Here is a 20192-nt window from a genome sequence, read left to right as displayed (position 1 = left end):
AAATATTCTGAATGTACAGCATAGAACTAAAAGTTTGACACTCATTCAGATCCCTTCTTTCTCAAAAGCATCTAAAGGTTAAGATGACAAGATGTAAATTGCATCTTACGAACCTTCTTAAACTAAAGAGGTGTTCACAAACAGCATTGTGAAGGCTCGGGCTAAAGATAGATTGGGTTAAGAGTTGCCCCTGGACAAACATAACCTCCTTTCATTGTTAACCCGGGTTAACAATGAAAGGAGGTTATGTTGGAACACCCAACTAACATTTACACATTAGAATAACGTGTGATTACTTTGTTTACTTTAGCTACATCTCACACTAGCACCTTTCAGACCCTTGTTTTGTTGATTTTCAAGCTAAGAGGGGTCTAAGAATGCTTTTAGCCCTTGGCTAAGCACATTTGAGGTTTATTTAAGCTGTTATTGTTTTTGTTCATTTTAAAGTAAGCATGAAGACTGATTTTAACTGTTAGGTGAAGGCTGATGTCAAACAAGTGGAAGTGTTTGTGGTGCTTTGTTGCTTGCTGCATGTGTAAAAGTTCACGTCATACTCATAATTCAGTTATAAAATCCCAGCACACAACGAGGCGTCTCTCCTGCCAGGCTGCTGACAGGCTATCGCAGTGGACACCAGTGAAGAAGGTTGTTCCATCATCTGTTTCAAAAGTGGCTTATTGGACTTCACTAACACTCATCACCGGAGCAGAGAGTGCTGGAGTAGCCTTGACCAGACTTGACCAGTCTCAACATGCTGTCTGGTGTCATGCTGTCCTCCATGTACATCCTTCTCCCGCATTGCTCTGTGTACAATAATACAGCTAAAAACCAAAAAAACAAACAAACAAACAAACAAACAAAAAGAAGCTTTGTAATCCAGCCTTAAACTGAAGTTTCTTTTTTTGGACTGTAAAATGAATCCCTAATTATAAATCTAATACTGAATGTCTTCTGTCATTACTTATCCATTGTTACTGTTAGCGATGCACTGTCAATCCCATGATGCCTTGGGTTAAGTCTGTCTGCCAGTCGGATGCTTTGTTCCTGACTTGTCGAGCAATCAGAGGCTGTGTTCCTGACTGGGCATGTGCTTGACAGCTTTGATCTCAAAAGCAAAAGCCAAAAAATAATCAAATACAAATTGCGGTGATGACAGTAATGAGCTCAGTCCCATGGTAGGCATCATGCAACTGCGGTACTGTGGTCGTGTGGTTATCCTCAAAGCACCAGGTTATTTTAGACTGGTGTTGGTTACACAAAATTTAACAAGTGGGTTGCGAAGGGTCGCACAGAGTAATCGACTAGTCAACAATCAGGGCCAGTACTCAACACTGTGCATTGTTGTAGCCTCATCGTTCATCTGTGGTTACAGCACAGTGCCATAATAAAGAAATGGCAATGCATGTACAGCACATGCAGCTGGAGGCACTGTGGGTGGTTGTTGTGGACAAGTCATAGCTGTCATACATGACTTTTACACTGTACACTGTGGGGTGCTAAAGCAGCATACATGCAGCACAAGCTGGAGGCAGAAGGAAACATGGTTGTCCGTCCCAATGCTCGACTACAGTCAACAGTGTGGAAATAGTTTGCTAGAGCAGACATAGACATGTTTGAACCACCTTTTTCTCTGTTGTGCCATGTTAAATAAATAGAGTTTAAGGTAGCCTATTGAAAGAATGAAAGACTTCCATTATACCCGCCAGAATGCCTCTCGTCCAATTAGTCCCATCAGATTGTGGCCCATTTGTAAACAGAGCCAGCTGATTTTAGAGAGGTATAAATGGGTGCGTCTTCAACAAAGAAAGTGGCCAAAATATTTTGGAATCTAAGTGTGCTGACTTGTTGACTTGCTCTGAGCAGGTTAGCAGCGACAGCAAAACACACTCATTCTTGGCACCAAGATTGCAGTACATTGCTGGGTTGGCATTGCTACACCCTCTACTGCACCTCTCCTCCCACTGCAGCACACAATGAGTCACCATGATGACAAGAGTGGTGCACTGAGGATATTTTTTCAATGCACCTCGGATGCAAACTGGCCTTTTCCTAGGCACATTGAGAAAAATACCTCAGCGCATCTAGAAAAAACACCAGTCGCTGGTGCAAGGCTGCGTTCTTATTCCCTGCATGACACCCAAAGACATCCCTCTGTCTCACACACCCACACACACACAGTCTGTTTTGTTCTAGATGACCATTACTTCTAGTGTCAGCCAGTCTCCTCCGCAATAGAGTCATGCTACTGCATTTTGTGCTGGTTGGACACACTAAACAAAGAGTTTAGTTCAGCTGTCTTTGAGAGTGAAATTAATAAATGCTGTACATGTTTCTGTGTCTGAATGAGGGCAATGAAATGTGACAAATAATGATTATTTCATGGTTCGACTTGGGTGAAGAAAAGTCAGAGGGACAGTTTAAACTTAAATAGCAACACTCTCTTACCAAGTTAGTCAGTGCCAACCTCCTGCAGAGGGGGCTTGGTTAATGATCACCCAGGGCTAACTGCTAATTCACAGCATATTGCAGCCATATTGGGGGAAGCACAGAGATCTGAGTTTAATTGTCCTTTGCATATTCATTTCCTTCACATTTACTTTGATTCATTAAAAACCATTTCATTCATGGGTCAAAATTGTTTGTTAGATTCTTTTGCTGAATGGCAATAAGAGGAAATTGAAACATAATCGTTATGAGCTCCATTTAGCTCTATTTTTTTTTCATTGAACTGGTATTCAGGGTATGCAGTACAGTTCATAATAACCTCGACTAGAGCTGTGAAACTGCCGAACAATTTAATGAACCTTATTTAGTCACAAATGTTGAATTGGCAGATTTATTTGATTATTTTTTGGACATTTAACAGGGAGTTTGTGAAAATTATCCTACACCGATCTTGACAAACCCAGGTCCCTCAGTAAAATGGTGAGCACACGATAAAACTTATAAAAAAATGTAGTTCAAGGATATAAGATTCTTTTGTTCTTTAACAATTCTAAATAAAAACCAAACCAATTCTCCAGCTGAATCATCAGGCTGAATAGCTGTTTTTTTCACTCGATTCATTCAGCCTGAGTTGTTGGTCTTGTTGGGTGTAGCTAATCTGTCCTGCTAACATTTTTTACGCAGATTAATGATATATGATAATGGTATATTTTTCTAAACCTTTTTGAACAGAATTCACAGTTGAAATTTGTGCATCAAATCAAGTCTTGCTTTAAAACATACATAAAAAGTAAAAAATATAAATGTCTAAAAAAAATTATCTATCTTCAAATCTTCAAATAAATATATATATGCTTTTTATCTAAGTTGTGTCTATATGCGGTAATTTGACGTTGGATAATCTCCTGAATGGCTGGTAAACTTGGTCTCCAGACCAGACTCTCTACAAGTCCAACTAAAGTCCTCAAAAAGTGCAAATTATTATCCCAAATATTTGTGTGGGACCATGTGCAAAAATATTAATCTCATGCAATGAAATGGAATCAAACAAAAGAATGGCACAATGGGAAAAGTTCACCGAGAAGGGCTTGTGCAGTACTCCATAACAATCACATTAAATTTTGACGTTATCTCTGTGCAAGTGGAAAATCTGATCTGAGGTTGTCACTAAGCAAAAGGTCAAGGGGTCACATTTGTAATCATTCTCTGGAGGCCATAATTATCCACAGCCTTTGGTTGTCTGTCCTGTAGCTTACAAGGTATACTACGTCTGACCAAAATGATGGACAGACTGATCAACATTGCTAAAAACTTTAAAAGACTTACGGAAAAGTTTCCTTAAATCCAGTATGTACTGAATTTGTGTTGATATGCCCAAGGGACACTGATGCCAGTGCAAAGCCAGTTATAGCACAAAAGTAGTTGTTGTGCACTTTTTGATGGGCGGTAATCTACTCTTTTGCTCTTGCCTCGTTTTAGGGAAATAAAACCCATAGACAGTGTTCCTGTTCATTAGGATTTTCTTGTTTTACTACAAACAAAAACTCATCAGACTCAAGAGCTCACTGGGTTGCTTAAATGAGTGTGACAATCACAGTCTCACAGTCTCTGGCCTTCATAGTCCTCAACCCAACTGAACATGAAACTTTGGAGTAACATGTTAGACATCCCTGTCCACCAGCCTCATGGTGGAACAACTTACTAAGATATGTTGGATTGTCTTTTTATTTGTCATTCCTCTGTAGTTTTGTAGTTGTAGATCATATTTTTCAGGTTGTTGAGATCCATTTTATACCCAGACTTGTCACGGAGAGTGCATCTCCACAATAACTGTCAATGGCTATTTTAAAGCTGCAACCTGATCTCTGCCATCCACACTTTGTAGTTTACACTGAAGTCTATTGTTGAGATCAGATTAAATGAAAATAAATTGACAGACTTTTGGGAACTAAATGTTAGTCTCCTTTTCTTTTTCTGGGTGTCAATATCCTCTGTGTAAAATGCAGTGAGCAAGCACAAAAGCGTAGTAGCTGGCAAACTGAGTCCAAGTTATTGTGAGTACATGCTAATGGAATGACACATTACAGCAACTCCCCTGTGACTATCTATGTCTGAACAAAACAAACAAAAGAAAGTAAAAGAACCATTTCACTTGACAGGCTTTCAGCCCAGGCTCTCATACAGAAAGGTTAAAGTATAAATTTGAGAGCAAGGTCCCAGGAGCATTAGTTGGACAAACAAATTCATCCCATTTTGGAAACACAAAGTGTCACCATGTCTGTGACACTATCATAGGAACCTTTATGACCATCTGAACTCTAATATTACAACACAGTCAAATCCTGGAATTTCTCTTCACAATCTTTACAGATTTACTCTACATCTTTTTTTTTCTTTTCTTTTTTTTATATATCTCTGGCCATCAGTTCCATCAGTTATGGTTAACAGTGTTCTCACTGTACTGATTCTTTTTAGCGATAAACACGTATCTGCTGCCATACCACCAGACTACACAGCAGCTTCTTTCCTCAGGCTCTGATACTCCTCAGCTTTTCCTATGTTCTCCACTTCACAAAATGGTGTTTCTTGTGTACTATAAAGGGACTACAACTTGCATTTCATTGTGCAACCCTTTGTTGTACAATGACAAAGAAAGGAACCTTGACATTGTAAGCATGTTAGCATGCTGATATTAGCATTTAGCTCAGAAGAAAATATGATCTAATACTCCAGGCCCTTGAGTGTGATGCAATCTGGCCTTTTTATGTGCATGTTATCTTGAATGTTTCTAGTATTTTCAATCTACTTCATTAGATATTTATAGTGTTCAAGTGGAAAAATTGGTCTGCTAATAGTGCTGGTGGAAATGCCAGGGACACCAAAACATTACAAGTCCTTTCAAAGTATACAAGAGGCACTGCATCAAGGGCAACTGGACTTGTTGAAACTTGGAAGAGACCTGCCCAGCAAATTTGGAAGAGAAATGTATTATTCTGAAGCCCATACATGAATCCTTTGAAACAATGCATTGACGCAAACAATGGCTGTCACTAATGAAGGATAACTAAACTGAGAAAAATCAAACTCTGGTGTGCAGCCAGTTTCTAAGAAATTATGATACCAAGCTCTATACATCCATGACGAAACAATTTAACCATACACATTTTTTCTCCTTGCATCTTCACTAACAAATAATCTCAGACGCATGCTCACGTGCGCACACACACACACACACAATCACCACTACATGTACTATTCTTGTTGTTGTACTGAGAGTGAGCTAACGGCTATTCAGCTGAGTGGCTCAGTGTGGTGGCAGCAGGTCTCAGTCATAGTGAAGGCGGGGGTAAGAAGGGGCCATAATCTCAGTCCACCACCCTGCCGACATGGCTCACAACAACATCCATTTATGAAATTGGGAAAGGGAGGTAGTAGTGGGGGGGGGCACCGTCTGAGTATTTGGGACAGATGAGGTGGAAAATAGAATCTGAGGCAACATGGTGACACAGTTGCAGCAGGGTGTATTTCGGTCTGTGTGCAAGATGGCTGTGTGAGTATTACAGCGGTGGACACATGATAAGAACCCCCACATGAAAAGTAAATTTAAATTCAAAGAAATTAAATCATCACAGGAGGCTACAGTGGTGAGTCACAGGAAGCTGATATACGATGTCACACTGACACTGTGACATCTTATATCAGTTTTTGTGGGCATGTGTGCCAACTAAAACTTTCTGCACATATAGCAACAACAGCATCCCCGACAACCAGAACCCCAGTGACGAGGGAGGTCAGGGGAGAAAAGAGAAGGTATACTGTAATGCTGAAAAACAGATTTTTAGCAAATAACCCCGAGTCAGTGTGGAGAGGCCTGCAGGACATCACAAGCTACAGGAAACCATCCCCCCATACTATGGACAACCTTCAACTGGCTGAAGACCTGAATGTGTTTTACTGTATGTACAATAAGCCAACATTCACACCCCTGACCCAATCCGACACAGATATCACACAACATACTGCTTACTACGTCACCTACTGGGGTTACATCCAGTAACTACTTTTTAATGTTGTGAAATGGTTGCAGTTTTAAACACATGGATAACATTGTGTAGGGGTTGCAGTTTGGTTAGGTTCAGGCACCAAACCTACTTGGTTAAGTTTAGGAAATGGTTTGGTTTGGGTTCAAATAAGTACGTTTGTTTTTCATGCAAGTCAATACGTATGTGATGTTAATCAAGTGTGTTGTGCAAGTTAAAACAAGTCAGCATTTACTTTTGGTTTCACACGTGACATGAACATTGGTCACTCACTATGCCAGCTCCCACCTGTCAGTGCATCACAAAGTTCCTGATGGACAGGAGGCAGCAGGTGAGGCTGGGGGATACTAAATTTCCATCAACTACATCAGCACCCGGACAGTCAGTACTGGTGTCTACCAGGGATGTGTGCTCACCCCACTGCTGTTCTCCCTCTATATCAATGACTGGTCACATCTGTTGAACTCCTGGGGCTGTACTGACAAACATTCTCCTAACTCAGCCTAAAGATTTCTAGGAAGGAGTCCTAGCTCAGGAGTGTTTTAGGAAAATTGTCAGAGCAACTCTGAGCAAGGAAGCGATTGAAATGTTTACCTTAGTGAGGAGGCGTGGTTGACCCAGTTGCTAGGTATAATGCAAACTTTTAAAAGGTGTAATTGGTTGATAAAAACACATGGCATTCTTAGAGATTATAGACAGTGAACTTAATATGTCTGATTGTAGAATTTAGTCAAGACATGGTGTAATTATGAATACTGTTTTATGTAACAAACATCTCTGTTGAACAAATTGGAAACCAGACAAAATGTTTGAAAACACAGGCCTGAGTGAGCAGTAACCTGTTAACCTGATAGTTGTTATATTTGTTTGCCTATGTTTGCTACCATGCTGGTAAATTTATTATGTGATCGATTTGATTAAGGAGGTAAAATGGCTGATGGTGATTGTTGGCCAGCTTATATAAGAAGCTACATCAATTGACATAACTCTCCCATAAACATAACTCTCCCATCAATTACATCAACAACGCTGAGGAAGCCCACTATGTCCATGAATGCCCTTTAGTGAGCCTGCAAGTTGTGGACATCCAGTGGAAATGAGATGAACTGAACCACAATATGCTGCTGATGGAAGGTTTCCACAGACCCAAGTCATCACTGCTGCACTGTTGCCAAATATCTTACTGTTATGATGACTTTAATTCCTGGCTTATAGGCCAGGTTATAGTGTTACTGCGTTGTGTGGGAGATGTGAGCCCATCTCAAATGAAATCAACTACAAACATTATCCCTGCACTCTCTACTCTCTACTGCCGAGGAGACTGCAGATGTACTATCATGATGTGTTTCATCTGCATGGTATCCCTTTAGACACTGTTTATGACAGAGGTCCACAATTCATCTCACAAGTTTGAAGGGACTTCTGCTGGGCACTGGAGGTGTCAGTCTGTCCTCTGGCTGCCACCCACATACCAATGGCCAGTCCAAATAAACCAATAAATGAATGAATCAGGACCTGGAATCCCCCTTATGGTGTGTCACAGCCTCCAACCCTATTTCCTGGTCTACCCACCTTCCATGGGTAGAATATGCTCACAAATCTCTCACTAGTTCTGCCTCCAGTCTGTCACCAACTGCCCTCTGGCCAGACCCTCACCTCCTGCTCGGCTGATTAATCATCAACCTGCCTACACAGTTTGGCGTCTCATGGACGTATGCCGCCATGGAGGACTACAATATCTTGTGGACTGGGTAGACAACGGCCCTGAGGAAAGGTCATGGGTACCCCGCTCTCTAATCTTGGACAATGATATGACTTTCATCAAGCCCATTTTGAGAGGCCAGGTTGGTCATCAGGAAGCTCCCATTAAGACCATTTTTTGACCTGCTGGTGGTGTTACATAGGAAGTCAGGGGATCACCAAAATATTTAGGATTCATCTTCTGGACACCATGAATGTCCAAATTCCACAGAAATGTATCTAATATTGTCGATATTTCATTCTGGACCAACCTACACTTCCATCCCATACAACTTGCACAGCTTCAAGAGACATACAATGCAAACTGTCACCACAAAGCACTCACTACACTGCGGGGATCCAGGAGAAATCCTGGAGGAATTCAACAAATAAAGAACTTTATTATTTTGAGCTGCCAGCTACACCAGGAGGATGCAAAGGCTTGTGCTAATTTATCAATAAATGACAGAATCCCTCACCAGCTTCCCACCTATGAATGCCACCAAATTGATCTGATCTGGAGCCTGAAGTGCAGCTGCCATTAAATTAATGCCATTAGTTATTAAATGTGTTGTTTTTATTACACTACAGGAGACAAAATGATTGTCACTTTGATCAGGTCTGGCAGGGTCTTGCTGCATTGGTTGGTGCAGGTCTGGTCTGGTCTGCAGGTGTATATGGCATTATGTCTAATACCAGAGTGGATCAAGTTGACCTGCCAGCTCTGATCATGTTGTGTGTCATAATGATGATGTCTACTCAGATCTGGACTGACTGTATTCAGGTCCTTTTCAGGACCTTGAAAAAAAATCCTGTTGGTTTTATATGTCGGATCAGATCCAACAGATACATAAAGACATCCACTCTGAGGAAGACTGAACTAAACTCTTAACCTTTTTTTATATTTTGTGCTTCAGTTTGTCTTTATGAAGACGTTTACTATGTGCTTGCAGGAAGCAGGAAGTAGTAATGATATCACGTGACTTGTTGAGCATCTGGCATCCTGGTCAGACCTCAGTGTTATCTTCTCCTTAACTCTGCAACATCATTTGCCCTCATTTCTCTCTCTAAACATTGCTAGGGGCAACAGCAGTGCTCTGTAATAGTAATTAGCCTGTTTGTGTGGGTGGCATCTTGAACAAGTCAGTGCTTTTGTCTTTGTGCTTGTCTCAATTAATTACTGTCGTTTGCAACAGACAGAGGGATAGACACACACCCTTAGGAACAGGCTCTTGGCTCCAGGCTAACTCATGTTTCACTTTGCCACATTCTGGTGGAATAAGCTTGATTTTAGCCCAGGGGTAACAAGTCCCACTCTCCAACTTGATTATCTCAGCCTTTGTCCACTAAAAAGCTAACTGCTTTGAGAGGGGACACAGGTTCAATTATTTGTACTTTTAACCTTTGTGGAGCTAAAAATCACACATACATGCTTGTTCTTTTCCAGTGACACCATGCATTTTTGTTTCATCACATTCTGCACTGAAATTGTTATTTAAGTAAAAGTATGTAAGTATTGCTGAATTAATTAAAAACTGACACTGTAAACTATTAGCTTTCAGATGACCTCAGCATCTCAGCTAATCTCCAAAATCACTTTTTCACTATTCATTTATTGATTCAGTCATTGAGTTCAAAGTCATGTTTTACTTTTTACTTTGAAGATTCTACATATTTCACAACATACTTACTTATCCTATATATTCATGTTGTGATTTTGTTCAGATTATGATTTATAGTTTAATACAGTTTTGCTGGTAATCCCTAAATTTGCTGGTTAAGTTTTTATTCATAAATGTTTAATTTACTGATTTCCACATATTCCTGGTTTTAATTTATCTTGATTGTATTCATATACTCCTGTACTCAGTTAATTTAAACACAAGATACTTGTGCTCAAAAAGAGGATTCATTCTCAGTGAAGAACCTTGGAGCTCTAATCTGCCTCTATACCTGCCAAAGAGCAGTGATTCCTAGCACGTCTCTGGGGGTCATCAGGTGGAAACCTCCCTTCAACAGTGTTTCGCCATCTTAGTCCCACTACACCTCCAGGAGGTTAGGCAGTGAACTCCGGCGTCCCAGAGTCACCCCCCCTAGTGCCAGTTCACACTGCTCCTACACAATCCAAACAGCACCGCCACGTTCAACTGACCCAGAGATGCTCCAGGTAGTGGCCAGTACCGATGCTACCATTTAACTATTGCTAATGCTAATGCTAACCGCTAGGAAGAACAGAAGAAGACAATACAGTTCCGATGCTACCATTTAGCTAATGTTACGTGCTAACCGCTACCTGCTAAGAGGAACAGAAGAAGACAATAAAGCTAGATTCACCTATGCTGTTAATGTTAATTGCTAGCTACCAATACTAACTGCTAAGATACTATCACACTCTCACCGCTTCAGCTATTGTTAGCTGCTACAATGCTACCACAGGCCTAGATGCCACATGTAACTGCCGATTGCCACACTACCATCACCTACACCTGCCTCTCACCAACTGCACCAAAAAAGCGGGGTGGGAATACAAACCCTGGTTCGGGTAGGGGGTAGAAAATAAAGAGGTAGAGTCAAAAGATGAAAGTAGGGATTGGATACAGACCCTTGTTCGGGTAGGGGGTGGAAAATTTAGAGGGTGCTGAAGGTGGAGGCCTAAACCACAGACTAGATTTAACAGCCTCTTCTAACATTTCCTTCAAGAAGCAACAAACCCTACCATTTCCTTCAAAAAGCAAACAAAGCAGGAAAACAAACCCTAACATTTCCTTCAAGAAGCAAACAAAACAGGAAAACAACCAAAAAGATCAAAAACAAGCCAACTCTGTATCTTAAAACGCAAACTCACCTGAACAGGCCGCATGGTCCCAAAGAGAGACTCTAGCTGGCCACACCCCCACCTTATCTAAACTTCCTCTTCCTTGTTCTCTTCCTATTGGCAGAGCGAGAAGATGGGGCGGGGAAAGCAGAGCAGAGGAGAGGTGTCTTGTTCAGACTTTAACCTCTTCTCCCGCTGGGTTAGGCATGCATGTCCTCTTGCTGTACCTGAACAGAGTGGGCACGATTGACCGCCCTGTACCCAGAGACTTAGGTTCTGCGGGGTAGCAGCACATCGTATGTCGCCCCTATCAGAAATTTAATACGGCCTTCCTCCATATTCCACAGGTCCCTCCAACTAAGTTTCCTCTTCTCAACACCTTCCCAATTCAACCATTGTCCCTGTTTGGCTTGACCAACTGCTTTTGCCCCCCTTAACAACTCCTCCTGCCTACGCACCTGTTCCACTACAAGCTTTCTTTTCTCCTTTAGACCTGCTTTATTCCACACTGGTTTGCCTGGGCCAAGCCCCAAGCCTCCCCGGCCAAATTGAACATTTCCTACTATTTCTGCATGCCTAAGAGCTGCCTCTGCCTCCTGCACTGCTGCCCTTGGGTTCCATTTCCTCCCCCCAGAAGGATTCGGAACCACATTGCTAACTAACATGTCCTTACTCCCAGATAATAAAAGTTCTGTCCTAACCTTAGTGCATTTAAACTCCTCTGTTAGACTGGATACTGGCAGCTGAAGCATTCCTTTCCCATACAAAGCTACATTGCTTAAGCACCTGGGAGCACCCAACCATTTTCTAATATAAGAGCTAACTAGCCTTTCCATTCTCTCTGCTACAGATAATGGGACTTCATATACTGACATTGGCCACATTAACCTAGGATACAAGCCAAACTGCAAGCACCACAACCTCAGTTTTCCTGGGAGCCCTGATTTATCTATTCTCTCCAGCCCTTCTGCAACATCCTTTCTAAATTGCACAACCTGTTCAACATCATTCAGGTCCACATTGTACCACCGTCCTAGACTCTTAACTGATTTTTCTCTAATTGTTGGGATTTCCTCACCATCTATAGCAAACTTCCTATCACTTACTTTCCCTCTGTATATTGAAATACTCCTTGATTTACTAGGCTTAATCTTCATACTAGCCCACTTGAGATTCTGATTGACTTTATCTAACAACCTCCTTGTACATGGCACTGTTGAAGTTAGCAGTGTCATATCATCCATATAAGCCCTAATTGGTGGAAGACGCATTCCATTCTGCCGTCTCTCCCCACCTACGACCCACTTGGAAGCCCTAATAATTACCTCCATAGCCATTGTGAAAGCTAGCGGGGAAACTGTACATCCTGCCACAATACCAACCTCCAATCTTTGCCAGCCTGTTGTGAGCTCTGCGCTACTTGCACACAGTCTGATGTCTTGGAAATATGCTTTCACCAAGTTAACAACTATCTCCGGCACTTTAAAGTAGTCAAAGGAACTCCAAATAAGGTTATGTGGCACTGACCCAAACGCATTAGCCAGATCTAAAAATACAACATTCAAGTCTCTTTTCTCCCTCTTAGCTGTCTGAATCTGGTGCCAAATCATGCTAGTATGCTCTAAGCATCCCGCAAATCCTGGTATCCCTGCTTTTTGCACTGTCGTATCTATCATACCATTCCTTTCCAAGTAATTAGCCAGCCTCTGTGCTACGATACTAAAGAAAATCTTTCCCTCAACATTTAGGAGAGAAATCATCCGAAACTGGCTAAGGTCCGATGACTCCTTCTCCTTAGGGATGAAGACACCTCCTGCCCTGCGCCATGCTCTTGGAATACTTTGTTTCTCCCAAACTATTCTCAGGTATCTCCATAGTGTCCTTAAGATGCCAGGTGCACTCTTATAGACACGGTAGAGGACTCCATTAGGCCCTGGGGCCGAAGAAGCCTTTGCACGCCTAACCACCTCCACAACTTCTCTCCACCTAGGTGGGCTCACATCCATCTCCTGCTCCACTTCCCCTAATGGTGGCATGTCAGGTGGAAGACCTATGTTCCTATTCTCCTTTGAATCTGAATACGTCGACTTCAAATACTGTTCAATCTCTGATTTCGTTGCCTTAAGTTGCCCTCCTTTTTCTTGATTAAACAAGCCTTTCACAAAATTAAAGGGGTTCCTAAAAAATGCTGACCTTGCACGTTCCTTCTTCTTTCTCTTCTCCCTAAGGTGTTCTGCCCTTCTGAGTACTGCTAACCTGCTTCTCAGTTCCTCCTGCAACACCTTAATTCCCTCCCTTTCTTCTTCTGTCGCCTTCCTCCACTGCTTTCTTAACTGCCTCCTTTCCTTTACTAACTTCTCTATTTCTCTTTGCCGCCTAGACTTGCCGACCTGCACCCTCTCGCCTTTCCTTTTGACAAGCACCCCAAATCTCTCTCGACCATAGGAGTAGATCACATCTCCAATTTTATCCAATTTCTCCACTACATCTCCTCTAAGCCTGCTTAATATGACTGATAAATCTCTATCAACTGCCTCCCACTCTTTGCTATCATTAGCCCTCGGCCACCTAACTCTAGCCTTCTGCTCCATGCTTCTCTCCTTGGCTGGCCTGTTGACCTCAACGCCAACTGCATCCCCTCTCCGTACCTCCTCCTCTCCAGGGATAGTGTTACTGATATCCTGCAAACTGTGGTTTTCTACCTGTCGCTGGACTTCATCCGACTGATTCGACTGACTTCTCAAGAAATACTGGTCGATGCGGCCACTCTGCCCTTCCACCGCTAAACACTTCCTCCTTCCCTGATGAGTTCTAAGGCCTCGGATTGATGTTATTTTCTGCCAGCCACATGGGCAAACTTGAAGCTTCTTATCCTCTGCTGCACAACTTTTGCTCTCCTTAGTTGCCTTCACTGTCACCTGAGTACTGCTACCTCTGGCCCTAAGAGATGGGTCCGTGCCCCCATCCCTCACTGAGTCATGTATTCAAGGCATAGTCATATCCGTTATCCTGTTTGTCATATTTTACTTACTCAGATATCCATATGTAGTCCTCCTCTTTGCATTGTAGAGTAACATTGTCATGTTACTCTTTGTATTTTTACACATCATACATCCTTTTTTATTACTCTTATGTCTTCGTTTGTAGTTTTTGCATTACGCTCATAGAGAGTGTATGTCTGTACCTGGTAATTTACACAGGCAATCTAAGGAGGGGCTTGAATGAGAATGACTACATTCATGTGTATGTTAGGTAGTTTCCAGAATGGTTTGGCAACACTCCATGTACACAGAATGTGCAAGAGTATATAAAGGCCAGACAGATTCAAAGCGTGGTGTTCTGGGGATTTCGACTTTAGGTGCTTCATGCCACTCTGTTTTTTGACTGATTATTGGACACCGGCCATGTCTCTAGAAATTTTTATTAGATTATTTTCTTCTTTGAATTGTTATTAAGCACCATCTCATTTTTTTTTCACCAAAAGTTAGCAAAAGATCTAGCTGAATCACTCACTAACCACACTTAGTCCTCCTCACCATTTTAAGGTAAGGCCCCCTCCCCGTGTTGGCTTGGGATTTGGAACACTTGACATGGGGACCTTTAGGCATTCCTTTAGGTTCTATTAGGAACAATGCTTAGAATGTTATTTTAGGGTGGCTAACCATAGGGCCATCCCTGACAACGAGGCCGCTCCCAGTAGTTAGACAGAAAAGAAAGAATGCAGAATTCTCAGCTTTTCAGTAATGTGGTTAGGGAGGGAAGGCAACCCCACTGTACGTTCAGCTCCAGCATTGTTCAAGCTTAAAAGGGATTGTTACCTCTAGGATTTGACGCACTTTCTTGTCAACTCTCCAGGCATTCAAGGACACTCAGAGTTTTGAAAGAAAGCATGCACTTTCAGTATTAAAAGTAAGTAAGTACTGCTGATCTCTGGTCCTGATCTTCCACCTACGCTGCCAGCCTCCTGCCTGACCTCCAGAGGGGTTCCGCCTTTGCTGCCGGCCTTCAGCAGTACCCTAGATCGGTCATGTCTTCAAAGTTTCATCCATGTGTCCTGGCATCTGGTTGATCTCCTGAGTTGTTTGTTTTTTGGGGTGGAATTTTGCCCCTTCCTTCCTGTTTGGTTTGTTTGGATTCAGGTTTGGTTGAGTGAGTTGAGTGTCCAGCATTTGGATCTTTTTGAACTGCTGGTCATAACAGGTATGATAGTCAGCACTGGTCAGCTATACAGTGGACATCCTGTTGACAAGCAGCAGCTACCAACGGCTGGCTAACCTAAACTCTGAGGAGCACTGGGAACCTTGAAGCTGGTGCAGCTAAAAAAACATCACCTGCAAAACTCACCTAATGGTGCTTCATACAAAATAATGCTCCAACATTAATTTTATCTTTAAACTATCTCAAAAACTTCCCCTTTTTTCTCAATTTTTAAATCAACTAATGGCCCACTCATGGCACTTAGGGCCAGCCATTTCACTATAACATCAGAGGTCATCAGAGTGCTTGCAGCTCAGCTTTTTATGTCATTGGATGCATTTCTATCCACCTGTATTTATGTGCATTTTCTCTTTGTGCATAGAAACATCTGGATGGAAATGCAATTAGGAAAAACATGAAATTTGTGAACATGTTTTACACTGGCTCAGGTAGAAAAGTTATAAAATAAAAGCAAAATGTGATGTGCATTCTTGTTTATTCACTCTCTCCCTCTCAGTGTATCTCTGTCAGTGCCGGAGCTGAACTGGGTGTGGTTCACCTGCTCCCCTCCTGTTGCCAGCCCACCTACACACCTGAGGTTCATCAAGCAATCCACGCTCACAGTATATAAACCCCGGTCCTTCCCTCCAGTCTTCTACAGGTTGTCAGTTATCCTATGTGGTGTTTTGCCTTGGCTCCTGTTGTGCTCTTGCCACAAGTCTCCCAGCCTCGTCTCCCTGATTTCCTTCGCCTGCCATTACTCGTCAGCTGACCAGATCAAGGTTTAGGGAACTGAACATTTTGACCGTTGGTATTGTACTAATGAACTGCTTGCACTGATTTCTGTCTACCATTCTGCTTTTGGGTCCTACAAGCTCATCCATTGTGACAGTTCGAGCTTTGACTGGCACTCTTTCAATCATGTCATCCTGTTGCAACCTCTTCTGTGGTGAATTAACGGCACCTGACAGGAGAATCAGTGCCCGCAGGTGTTTATATATTTGCATTTTGGTAGTAGATGGAACTATTTTTCTCTCTTTTTTTTTTTTTTGTTTTTTGATTTCCGATTTAAGTAAGTGTTGAACTACAGGCTGCTGCAACATTCAGAACATTCGCATTAGCAAAGCTTTTACTGTAAGTTTGGTTCCCCTAATCAAGCTTAGTATAGTAACATATGCAAACAAAGATGTTTATTGTTTCAACTGCATTTTCAGTTGTCTTCCATGTCTTAGGGAACAGATATGCTTTTATTTTAATCAAGCTGTGTACCCAGGTTACGTAGCAGGTTGCCTTTCTTTTGATATATGCGTGTAAATGTACCCCATTTTCTTATGTTTAAAACAAGTAACAAAAGTAATGTGTTGTGCTGCAAAAAGGTGGGTAACCTACACTCAGTGCTCATGCATGAACACATCCTGTGTAAGTACTGATGACTATTATATTATCCGATATTTGAAATGTTTAAACTAGAATTGCAGCCTCTTCAGATTGACAGCTGTTCATAGACTGAGGCCGGGGTCAAGCAACATGATTTTTTTGTATTTAATAATGGTCGCCGTGTCAAATCTAATGATCAGTGTCAAACTCTTGCCGTGTCTTGGTCAGGTATCTTGTACCATGATCACGCCTGAGTTCAGGTGTCATCGGGAAGGAAGGGGGAGTAACTGTCAAACTGAGGCATTGTGTGTGTGATGCTTTTTGTAGCAAAAAGAAAAACAGCTGTGGATGCACTATAACATTGGGCACATTGGGTCTTTCTTTAAACATCCACTGGGTAGCATCCAGACAACAATTAGGACAGGTCAATGACTTTCATATATCGTTATTTTATTTCCATAGTTATTTATTCAGCAAAGAGCAGGCTTGGCTGTGTTGGCCGCATCAAGCAGGCTACGTTAACATTAGATCTGGAATTAGTAATGATAAGCAGGACTGGACTTAGGAGTGGCGTTATAATGTTATGACAGCACAGCCAGCTACTCACCTGGCTGATGAAGTGCCTCTGCTCTTTCTCTCCAACACTTTCTGTTTTGACTCGGTCATTCTCCCTCGAGGAAACGTCAAACAGGCAGGGCTACGGTTGCCACAGCTCAAATAACTTTTCCTCTCTTTCGTTGTTTCACCTAATGGCAGCAACCTCAGCATCTCTTCTCCTCCTCGTCACTATGGTTACCCAACGTAAGATTTTGACAGGGACTAGTAGCACCTTAAAATGAATGGGCATGTAACATGTCCCTGCCATCCATACTGAAATCTACATCTATGCCCATTTCATATGATTAAGAGTTATCTGTTCGTAGAATATCACTCAGATATTAAGCGGAAGAAACCAATTAAAGTTGTATAATTAACTTTTAACTTTTAACCAAACCTTTATAATTTAAAACCTGTGAAGGCTCTGACTGACTTCTTTAAATCATGAAGTAATTAATGCATAGAAATATCCAGGGTGACCACTGAAAAGGTTATCATTCACAACCAAGCATGTATAAAAGTTTAATAACTTGCTCATGAACAGTGGACTCCCATAGGCCACCATTCCTTTCCTCATGCAGCAAAGTCTAGGGTTGATTGGACCAAACTTCTCTACATGAAATGTTTTAAAGGCTACAGCTGAGGAAATGAAGGTGTCTTTTCTAACCATGCACCCGCACTGTAACTGTATCAAGCAGTTGTTGCGTGTCCTTTGGAAGGGTTGACTACCTCCTATTGATTTTCAACAGCAGCCTGTGAAAGCATTTGCTTAAGTGATATTGAATCTGGAAAGAGTAAATTTGATAACAATTTCATGCAAGTTTAAATCTAGATTGTGTGAGTCCTCCACTGAAATTCTTTGTGTCTTTCTTTGTCTCTGATAAAACACAACAACCTTGATGCAAATAAGGTCACATATTAAGAAGCTGTCTATCCTGGAAATGAATTCTTGTGATAATGGATCAATAGTGCCAGAAGAGGGACTGAAATTAAACAGAGCAACCTCAAGGGGACTAACAGATAAACTTAGTCCCAGCATTCCTCAGATATATCGAGAGTCCTCTCAGTATCTTAAGAGTGGGGAAGAAAGAGCATGCAAGATATCCTTCATTTTCAAATTAACATCTGAGATGTGCCTGCTTTGTCATTCCAGCCTATGAGATGAAGGCTCTGCTTTGCCACTCTGTGTCTCTCCACGGAGCCCAGTGAGCTACAGACGCGCATAAATGTATTCAAATGCAGATACACACATGGATATATACTGTAGCTACACATCAGTGCACACACATCCTTACACACTTCCTCTCTGAGTGATAAGAACAGGGATGTGTACTCCACTCCTTTACAGATTGTAGGCCCAATTATGACAGGGACAGATACAGGATGGACATCATCTGCATATAAATGGATGTGAGAACCTAAAGGGAACATGGCTTTATAGCTCATAATGGAAAGATCCCATCACACCTTTCTAATGGGGAGAATGTTATTAAAGTACAATCACACTACAGCATCCCTGCTCTCCTTCCAACCTTCTCATGCAAATGTAAGTCAAATGAAACAATTATCATAGTGTTATTTCATTCCTCTCCTCCCTCTGTCACTCTCATATATATATATATATATTTTCCCATTTCTGCCAGTAGATTTCCACCCCCCCCCCCCCCCCCCCAAAAAAAAAAAAAAAAAAAAAACCCGAGACACTGGACCTTTTTTATGTTTTATAGTACTTAGCATATATTAAAGTTTTGATCAATGGTGGAGGGTTTAAACTTTCCTCACATCCTGAAAAAGAGGAGCAAAGATAAATTGTCTCTCTTTTGTATTTTTCACTTTGGTGTGATCTCTCCTCCGAGAGACACTGGCCTTTGTTTGATTGCTTCTTGATAATCCTCTGATAAAGTGTCTGCTGATCAAGAGATGTCCAGTTTGTAATCTCCAAATCAACAGGTAATTATAGTGCAATCTGAAGATAATCTAATCTCTTATTTTCCCCACAGGAGCTGTAGTGAGACATGGGAGGGTTTGCAGAAGTGAGTGAGTTTGAATAAAACTTCATCAGTAGAGTTTTTGAAATTATCTTTGCTATGGTAGGCTTTATTATTGTTATATATTGTTTTACATGATGATGATTATGAAGTTTCCATTTTAGTTCCTTTCCTTTCTGTTTTTTTTCTTTTCTACTATTAAAAATGCATTTATGTACTTTATGTATGGGTATGAAAAATGCTTTTTTTTAAATTGCTGTAGGTCTGCTGTGTGCTGGCTTTACTATACAGTATAACACAGTGAATCCTAATAGTGGCAACAATACCCCTACCTATTTCTGCTTCTACTTTCATTGACAGTTTTAGTTTGATGAGCCAGTCAGTCATTTAAGTATATAGTGGTGTATGTGGCTTCTTCCCACCCAATGTAACAGTGCAGTGGCGTAAGTTAGTAGTGACGGGCCCCAGTACAGGCTATAATGAGGGGCCCTTGAAGACACGCACACACTCAGATTTCCAACCCACCTGCCCGAACAACAAAAATATATGTAAATCAACACCTGCACCCAATCCGACCTACTTTATGCATCACAGCAGCACAAATATCAGCACGATTTTCAGGATTGCGCTGCGATCTGCTTCCTGCAGTCCAACAGGCCGATCCTGCTGTTTCTCCCCCACACACACTGACGGGAGGGTTTCAATTCAATTACCACACAAATTGGTACAATTTTTTGCTGCTTTGAAGAATTGTCACCGCAGCTCTGCTGGTGGCCCACTTGTTATCAGGTGGGGCCAGCTCATGACATGGGCCCCTATGCAGCAGGGGCCCCAGTGTGGCTGCATTGTCTGCACTGTGTACACCTGCTCCTGTAACAGTGCTACCACAGATCATTGCAATTGTGTTGAGTGCTTTTAAAACATTCCACCTTGACATATCTTAATTGTTTTTTAATGTATGAAAATGTACTATAGTCAAACCAATATCCAGTG

The sequence above is a fragment of the Chelmon rostratus genome, chromosome 8 (genome assembly GCF_017976325.1).
Source record: "Chelmon rostratus isolate fCheRos1 chromosome 8, fCheRos1.pri, whole genome shotgun sequence".
Classification (NCBI taxonomy): Eukaryota; Metazoa; Chordata; class Actinopteri; order Chaetodontiformes; family Chaetodontidae; genus Chelmon; species Chelmon rostratus.
The sequence above is the reverse complement of the archived record's forward strand: the minus strand, read 5'-3'. Positions refer to the sequence as shown.